The sequence below is a fragment of the Apodemus sylvaticus genome, chromosome 6 (assembly GCF_947179515.1).
Source record: "Apodemus sylvaticus chromosome 6, mApoSyl1.1, whole genome shotgun sequence".
Classification (NCBI taxonomy): Eukaryota; Metazoa; Chordata; class Mammalia; order Rodentia; family Muridae; genus Apodemus; species Apodemus sylvaticus.
The window spans coordinates 8315337-8324451 of NC_067477.1; positions in this window are offsets into that span (position 1 = coordinate 8315337).

The following is a 9115-nucleotide window of genomic DNA, read 5'->3' on the forward strand; positions in this document are numbered from 1 at the left end:
AGACTGGAAAAGACTGAGATCATATCTAGATGCATAATTATATGTGTTGCTATTTAATTACAATCTGATACTAAGGGATCATGACAGTATGGCAAAAAAGCATTTCTATGTACAAGCACAAAAGGAACTAATTGAAGTATGAAGGATCCTTAACTAAAGAAATTATAAATATGAAACAAGCCTATTTTGTCAGACTCAGTAACTGACAAAGTCTTCTTTGATGACTTATATTTGCTTTGAGCACTGCCTTTTGCCCAAGCCCAAATAGAGCATGCAATAGCAGGAAGACATGCAAATAAAGCTTCTCTGTTCCTATGAAAAGCCATCCTTGCTCTGACCTTGAAGCTCTGACAGAGGACCTCATCCCTGGATTCCTTAGTCCTCACATTCAGTGATAAGCACTGAACACAGACCACCAACCATGGATTTCAGGATCATCTTGGTTTTCCTTGTCCTCATTTTAAAATGTAATATATAGAAATGATATTCTGTCTCTTGTGTGCATATGGGAAATAGAAATACTGCTTTCTTTGTTTAGTTTTCTTAGTGAGAGTTTTTTGACCAGTCTTTTTTTCTGTTTGCAGGTGTCCAGTGTGAGGTGCAGCTGGTGGAATCTGAGGGAGGCTTGATGCAGCCGGGGAAATCCCTGAAACTTTCCTGTGTAGCCTCTGGATTCACTTTCAGTAATTATTACATGCACTGGGTTCGTCAGGCTCCAGAGAAGGGGCTGGAATGGGTCGCATACATTAGTAGTGGTGGTAGTAGCACTAAATATTTAGACAGTGTAAAGGGGCGATTCACCATCTCCAGAGACAATGCCAAGAACACCATGTACCTGGAAATGAACAGTCTGAAATCAGAGGACACAGCCATGTACTACTGTACAAGAGACACAGTGAGGTAATATTACTATGAGCTCAAACACAAACCTCCTGCATGGCACTCAGAACCAGCAGGGGGCACTGAGATCACACAGAGTTTTCAGTTTTAGTAAGTCACAGCCTGTTGTTCATGATTTCTGAAGGATTGGTTGGTGTCCTGATCTCTCAACCCACTTTCAAATTTTTTACCTCAAAATTGTTCCTGTCTTAGGGAAAAAAAAAAGCAGGGACAAACTTCAAACAGAGACTGAAGGAACAGTCAACCAGTCACTGGCTCAACTTGGCATCCATTGCATGGGCAACTCTACCAATATTGCAGATGCTGTGTGGTGTTGGAAACAGGATCATATCATGGTTGTCCTCTGAAATAATCTACCAGTAGCTTACTAAGACACAGCCAAGCATTGGAATGATGTTGGGGACCCCTATGGGAGAGTTAAAGGAAGGATTCAAGGATCTGAAGGAGAAAGCAACTTCATAGGAAGACCAAAATTGTCAAGAAACCAAGACTCATGGAAGCTTCCAGATACTAAGCCACCAACCAAAAAGCTTAGAGAGGCTGGTGTGAGACCACCAGTACATATGAAACAGAGGGATGAATGCCTTCTCTGGCCCAAGTGGGATAGGATAAACCTAATCCTGTAGAGTCTTGATAACCAGGGAAGGGATGGTCCAGGGGAGTCACCTCTCAGAGGTAAAGTGGATGGGGTATAGGGAGAAGAACTCTAGGAGGGAGGACAAGAAAACATCATTTTATATATAAATAAATAAAATAATTAATTAAAAATAGGCCTGGAAGGAATAGAATGGATAGACCCCTTTGTGTCTGGGTTGCAGCTCTAAATGGATTTTTTCTATAAGTATAGTGTGTCATAACCCTTGATGTGTACAAATGTTTATTCAACTTTCTGGTTTACTGTGTTATACATGTTTTATTTATTTACTTATTTATGTATTTATATATATATATATATATATATATATATATAATATTTCTTTTTGTATCTTTCTGTAAGTCTGTGTTTATTGTTCTCTGTCTCTTTTTTCTCTATTTCTATATCCGTTAATATTTACTTCTATATCTCTCAGTCTCTCTCAGTCTTTGTGTGTGTATGCTTGTATGTATGTGTGTGAGCATGTTTGTGTGTAAATGTGTGAGTGTGTACATGTTGAGATGAGATGAGATGTCTTTTTCTAGCAATCTACACAGAAACTTTGAAATAAAGTCCATGACTGGACCTGGATCTTGACACCTTACTAAACTGGTTAGCCGAAGTGTCCCAACAATCATACTGTCTCAACATCTAAGATATGAGCTTACTAGTGGTCTACCAAACCTATTGCTTTTGTAATTATGGGGAACTAAACACAGATACTTCTGGTGTGGTGAGAACTTGAGGCACAGAGCTATTTCCATAGCCTCATTAAAGATGATTTAAATGTCAGATAACTTCTGACTTGAAAAAAATTGAAGAGCAACACACAAGGCTGAAGTGAATTCACGATGAATAGGATAAGATCCCAAAGAACAAATAAAAAAGCCTTGAGATTGTAGAACCCTGGACTCAGAGCAGAAACTCAATAAGAGTCACTTGTTAGAGCACTGTGTGGGATGCAACTTAGAGCAATCATCCATATAGGGCAAGGCCTGTGACACATGAATAAAATGACTTTCAGTCTCTCCATAATCCTCACACAAACCCTATACAACATACTCAGCACAGTATAGCTATGGTTCTGGTAATAAATGTGTGTGATCCTCTGGAACTGATGCATGAGGCCAATGTAGCTATTGAAACTCATTGAGTGTCAATTGACTGCAAACAGTTTCTAACCCATTAAAGGCGTAATATGTTTTCTTCCTTTCTCTCTCTTTACTTGTTATCCTTTTGTTTGTTTTAGTTTGTTTGCTTTAGTTCCCCAAGAATTTAATAGGACATATCATTTCTCCTTTTAGCACATTAATCCCTTTTTCTTCCATGAGGCTTCTTAGGATCTTTTTTACATTGCTCTCCCAGGAACACAATGTAAAAGGATGATTGTCACTTTTTGAGTTAGTGTCCCTCATCAAAAGGTGTCAATTGTGGCACTTAGAACCTAAATATAACATACTTCCCAATGGCATTCTGGTTCATATGTATAGTGTCACTATAAAAGAATAGGAGAGTCTATGACCATACCACCCAAACCAGATCTCATCTAAAACTGTAGGAACATATTAGATGCTAGGGGATGCTAATCATTCAATCAAAGCAAGATGCAATCTGAGAAATGGTCTAAGTTTTTCATATGGTCCTGGATTTGTGTTGCCTGTGATAACAGCATAGCTGTCGCTGTACCATATTGGTTTCCTATGAGTTTTAGAGAAATAAAAGGTAAGTTCTCTGATATTCTGGGTTCACAGAGTAGGCTGAGTTCTAGAAGATGCTTTCAGGAATCACTAAAGGTGTTCTTCTACAAAGTGATTCTACATTCTCTGTCTTGCATTTCCAACATCAGGTCCCATTCACCTGTATAAGGACACTGTTTCTGCAATGGAAATGGAACTTTATCATCATGCCCACAACAGCTTCACAGCTACCACTGAACTAGAGAATGACTGTTTAACTGGAAACTATAGTCCAGACAGGCCAACAATGCCCGAGACTGATAATTTTTTCTAATTCCATCTCAATTTCCAATAGAACATGCTTACTGACTTCTAAAAATCTTTGATGACTACTGTCTTCTTGGAACTAAACAAGAAAGTTCCTCTAATTACTGTAATTTGTAAAGTAGATGTGCATTTCGTACAGCAATACAGATAGAGGAGGCTCAGAAAGCTGAGATCCAAAAATGGAAGATTGCAGCACTAAAGCAATTGAAAAGAGAAGTCAAATGTCACTAAATCCATGTATTTTGAAAACAATTACAGAAATACAGTTGAGCTGTCTACAATAAATAGGCTCTCACAACTGCCCACATCTCACTCTATTGAATGTGTTCCCACTAAGCTCAATGAAAATCCACAGGAGTGCCAGAATGAGCAATGGTCACAAATATTTACTTCACTGCTATTTTCCAGGGCTCTCCTCAGACCCCTGTGGATCACTTTTGCAATACCTTATTTGCATACAGGGGAAGCATCAAGATTGCATCATGTCACAAGAGTCTATAAAAATAGATATTCATCCTACATGAACAGTGCAAGAGTTGGTATTACTGGATTTTAGGTATATGAGTGATGAAATACATTCAGGATGATTTTATTCTCTCTTAATGTTCTGTGCACACCCAGAAATGCTCACCCAAGGTGAGAAACATGCATATGATGAAGAAGAAGGGTCCTGCAGTGGCCACACCTATAATTACCAGAGCCAAAATATGCCAGAAGGTTCCATATAGTCTTGAAAACATAAGATTCAATATATTGTCAGCCAAATATGAGTACTGAGTGCAACAATTCAGTAATACAGCAGGCAGGACTACGGGGATGTAGCACTTCCACCCATGTTTGACTCACATCTTTTCATGTGGTTTGAATAAATTGCACACATGATTGGAACACCATCAGCTTTGTATGATGATGCTAATGCATCATCTCTTGCATCTAGTTTTCTGCCTTGCATGAGTCCCTGTCCTTATTTCATTTTCTAATGAACAGCAATGTACAATTGTTGGCCAAATAAAATGTTTCACGCAAAGTTGCTTCATCATGGTTTTTTTATCAAGACAATAGCATCCTACAGTAAGGCCTGTGGTTCTCCATCCAACAGAGATTGTAGAACTCATGGTGAAACTCCAGACCCAGGGCCTCAATTTTACCATTGTCCTGGTTACATCATGTCTACTAACATAATATAATTCTCATTTTCAATAATTTTACTAAGTTACTTTTCACCAGGCTCTTCTGAGGGACAAACTAAAAAATGAATGGCTTCTGTATGGAAATTATGCATCTCTGGAGGCAAATGAAAGAAAGAGAGAAATTCATGAAATCCTTAGGCAAATAGATGGAACTAGAAAATATCATCCTTAGTGAGGTAACCCAATCACAAAAGAACATAAATGGTATGCACGCAATGATAAGTGCATCTTAGCCCAGCATCTTAGAATACTCAAGATACAATACAAAGACCACATGCAGCTCAGGAAGAAGGAAGACCAAAGTGTGGATATTTTTGTTTTTCTTAGAAGGGGGATCAAAATACACATGGGAAGAGATACAGAGACAAATGTGGAGCAGGGACTGAAGAAAAGGTCATCCAGAGACTGCCCTACCTGGAGATCCATTCCATATACAGTTACCAAATCCAGATGCTATTGCGGATTCCAAAGGGTGATTTCTGTTAGGAGCCTAATATAGTTGTCTCCTTAGAGGCTCTGACAGTACCTAACAAATACAGAGGTGAATACTCACAGCCAACCATTGGAAAGAGCTCAGGGCCCCCAATTGAGAAGCTATAGAAAGGAACCAAGAAGCTGATGGGGTTTGCATCCCCATAGGAGGAAGAACAATATGAACCAACCAGTACCCCCAGAGCTCCCAGGAACTAAACCACCAACCATAGAGTACACATAGAGGGACCCATGCCTCCAGCCACATGTATAGTAGAGGATGGTCTTGTTGGACATCAATGAGAAGAGAGGCACTTGATCCTGTGAAGGCTTGATGTTCCAATGTAGGGGAATGTCAGGACAGGGAAACAGGAGTGGGTAGCTTGGTGAGGAAGGGGAGGGCAGTGGGATAGGGGTTTTTTGAGGGGAAAGAAGAAAAGGGGATAACATTTGAAATGTAAAAAAGAAAATATCTAATATCAAAAAAAGAAAAAGAAAGGATTTAAGTTTCCTCTCTTTGCAGTTCTCCTAATCAACAATAGGTAAAATATCTGAAATTTTGACTAATAAATGTAATCTTGTACTCAAAAAAAAAAGTCTTGACCTTCTTGTCAAATGTCTTCATCATCCCTTTTAGGTTGATCTTCACTTTGTTGTTTCCATAACTGTGTTGTAAGCCATGCTACAATCCACAGATGCAAAGAACATAAGCAATGAGGAGTTCCCATGGGAGGATGTTGAATCTCACTGAAAAGGGGAAATAGAATAGACATCTAGTGTAGCTACAGGAATGGACCTAGGTGTGAGAGGATTTAGAAAGGGGAACAGTAGTTATCAACTGAACAATAGGGAGCAAGAACTGGGAGGGAAAACTGAAATGGAGGTGTGCGTATCTGAGATAACCGAGAAACCAGGGACAATCGAACATCCTAGAAATCTATTAACCCTAGCTTACACTCTGAACAATGGGAGATATGGTATCTGAAGCAGCTACCTCCTGCAACAAGACTTGCCTTCCATTGGAAGGATGGAGACACCAACAAAGCCACAAAACCTTAGGCCCACAATTTGTCCTATATACATGATGTTCAGAAATAAAGATGTAGAGGAATCCAAGGGAATAGCCAACCAATAAAAGGCCCAAATTTTGGTCTATGCCATGAGGTCTCTCACACTATGACACTATTAATGATATTCTTTTATAATTACAGAGAGGAGTCTGGTGTAACTGGAATGTCAGATGTTTTACCCAGCAGTGGGTAGAAACCAATACAGAGACCCACATCTAAACATGACACAGAGATTGTGGAATTCTTTTCAAGAGGGAAAGGAAGAATTTAAAAGCCAAAGACATCACAAGAAAACTTACAGAATTAACTAACCCATAGGGACTTACAGAGACTTAACCAACAACCAGAATGCATGCGTGGGATTGACCTACAACCTCTACATATAAGAAACAAGTCTGCAGCTTGTTCTTCATGTGTGTCCCCTAACTGCAGGTGCTGGAGCTGTCTCTCACACTATTGCATGCCTTGGGACCCTGTCCTCTAACTCGAGTGTCTGTTATAACCTCAATAGGAGAAGATGAGCCTAATAGTAATGCATGTAGATAGGCCAAGGCAAGTAGATATCCATAGGACGATTCCCATTCTCTGAGGTGCAAAGGAGGAGGAGACTGGAGAAATTTAAATAAGAGGCGTAGACTGGGAGGAAAGAAAGCATGGAAAGCTTTCATTAGGATTAAAGTATATGAGTGTCCTGATGAGCAGGACATTCAACAGGGTTCCTGGAACTACCTAAGAAGAAGACAAGGGGCAAGAGACAGGAGACGACTGACAGCAAGTCTGATTCCGATCAAGCTGTCAAAATTTTTATTTTACACAAGTCAATATAAAGGAAAGCTTACAATGTTTGGGAGGGATAAAGGGGGAACAAGCTCAAGGGGTTGGCATCATTTCTAAGAAACAGTTTCTCATAATTTCTGGGTAAAGCTAGTTATTGCTGCTGGAATTTTGGCATGATAAAAGGGGGTCATGAGGAGGTGAAGTGGAAAGGGGTTGCTATAGTAACTGATCCACAGATGAACTTCAAAAGGAGGGGGTTTTGAGATTCACATAGGAATGGTTCCTGGCATGGAGATCTAAGTGAGAACGACTCCTGGTATCGAGGTCTCCTGGCATTGAGATCCAGATGAGGATGGCTCCTGGTATGGAGAGTTCTTGGCATTAAGATTTAAGTGGGGATGGCTCCTGATATGGAGAGTTCTTGGCATTGAGATTTAAGTGGGGATGGCTCCTGGCATCTCTCCCTTCTCTGTATAGTAGACAGTCATTGATGGAAAGCAGATGAGGCATCAAGATAATGAGACAGCGTCTCTCTTAGTAATCGACCCGGTCATCCATCATCCCATTCCCATTTGGATATTTCTGCCAGCCTCCAGAAACTCCTGTCTTAGGTGGGAGTGGCCCTGGGAAGTTGCCTGTCATTGGCTAACTGCCCAGTAAGTTTATTGATATTGATGCCTTCAGTTTGTGGGGCTCCTTCTGGAGTCCCAGATGGAATGGCTGTGACAATAATGCTCTCTCTGTTAAAGCACTAGAGTTTGCTCTTTGGGCTGTTTTGCCCTGGGGGTTTATGTAGCCATCTCTCAATCCTCATAGCCAAACGATGGTAATGTACCTGAATGACCTTGGCTGCCAAGTCATCTACCTGCTTCTTAATTAGGGTAGTGAGACATTTAAAAGACCATGGTCCAAAAGAACATAACAATAACAGACCTATAAAGGTCTTAGGAGACTGGGTAAAAGTGTAGTGAACTATGGAGAGGAAGAAAATCCATTTTCATACAATCTTTCTTTCCGTTCTCTTTCCCTCTTATGTTTTTCTAGTCCTTGTCTGACTATTTTCATGCTATCTTTTACAACTCCTGTCTTACTAGCATAAAAACAGCATTCTTCTTTTAAAGCTGCACAAAGTCCACCCTGTTGGAAGAAGAGATCAAGTCCTCACCTATTTTGGAGGACAACCTCAGCAAGGGAGTCAACAGAGTTGGAGAGATCAATGCCCCTTCCAAAGGCATTGGATGTCTTGATCGATGGTGGCACTTAGGTTTGTGTACCTAGTGTTGGAAAGAAGAAGGGAAGGAATACCTGTCCCTGCTCCCACAGTTCCAAGGCCAAGTAGGACAGAGGTAGGAACAGTAGAGATAGATTCTCTGCAACGGTGGCTAAAAGAAATGGAGTCTACAGTGGATGTGGATTGATCCCACAAGTAAAAATTTCTTCAGAGCAATAATAAACTAAATGAGGAATCATCTTAATAAGGATGCAAAACTCAGGGCTCCTCCCCATTCTTTTGATTTTGAAAAACTGAGACAGAGAGACAAGGTGTAAGGCCATCAAGGCACACCCACCAGGTTCCCTCTCGGGGGAGAATAAAATAATTGCCAGGAGGGGAAAAATAGGTTTCATTACACAAGTGAGCATAAACTGAAGGGACATTTGTTCCACTAGAGATCACACAAAGTCCCAGACCAGATATTTGGGTTAATGAAAGACATGGCCAAGTGCCCTTTTGCCAATGGCAGTGCCATGGATCAGCAAGGGGGGGGGGGGGGGAGGAATCACCAAGAATGGCAATTCCTTCATAAAATGGTGGTTGGGAATTGTAGCACAACCAGCAATTTCAGGGGAAGTTTCATTTAAGGTGAGAAAAGTCTGATTAATGAAAGTACAAGATTTTTTGATATACTTATTTACATTTCAAATGATTTCCCCTTTTCTGGACCCCCACTCCCCGAAAGTCCCATCAGTCCCCTTCCCTCCCCCTGTTGTCCCACCCCACCCTTCCCACTTCCCTGTTCTGATTTTGCTCTGTACTGCTTCACTGCGTCTTTCCAGAACAAGGGGCCACTC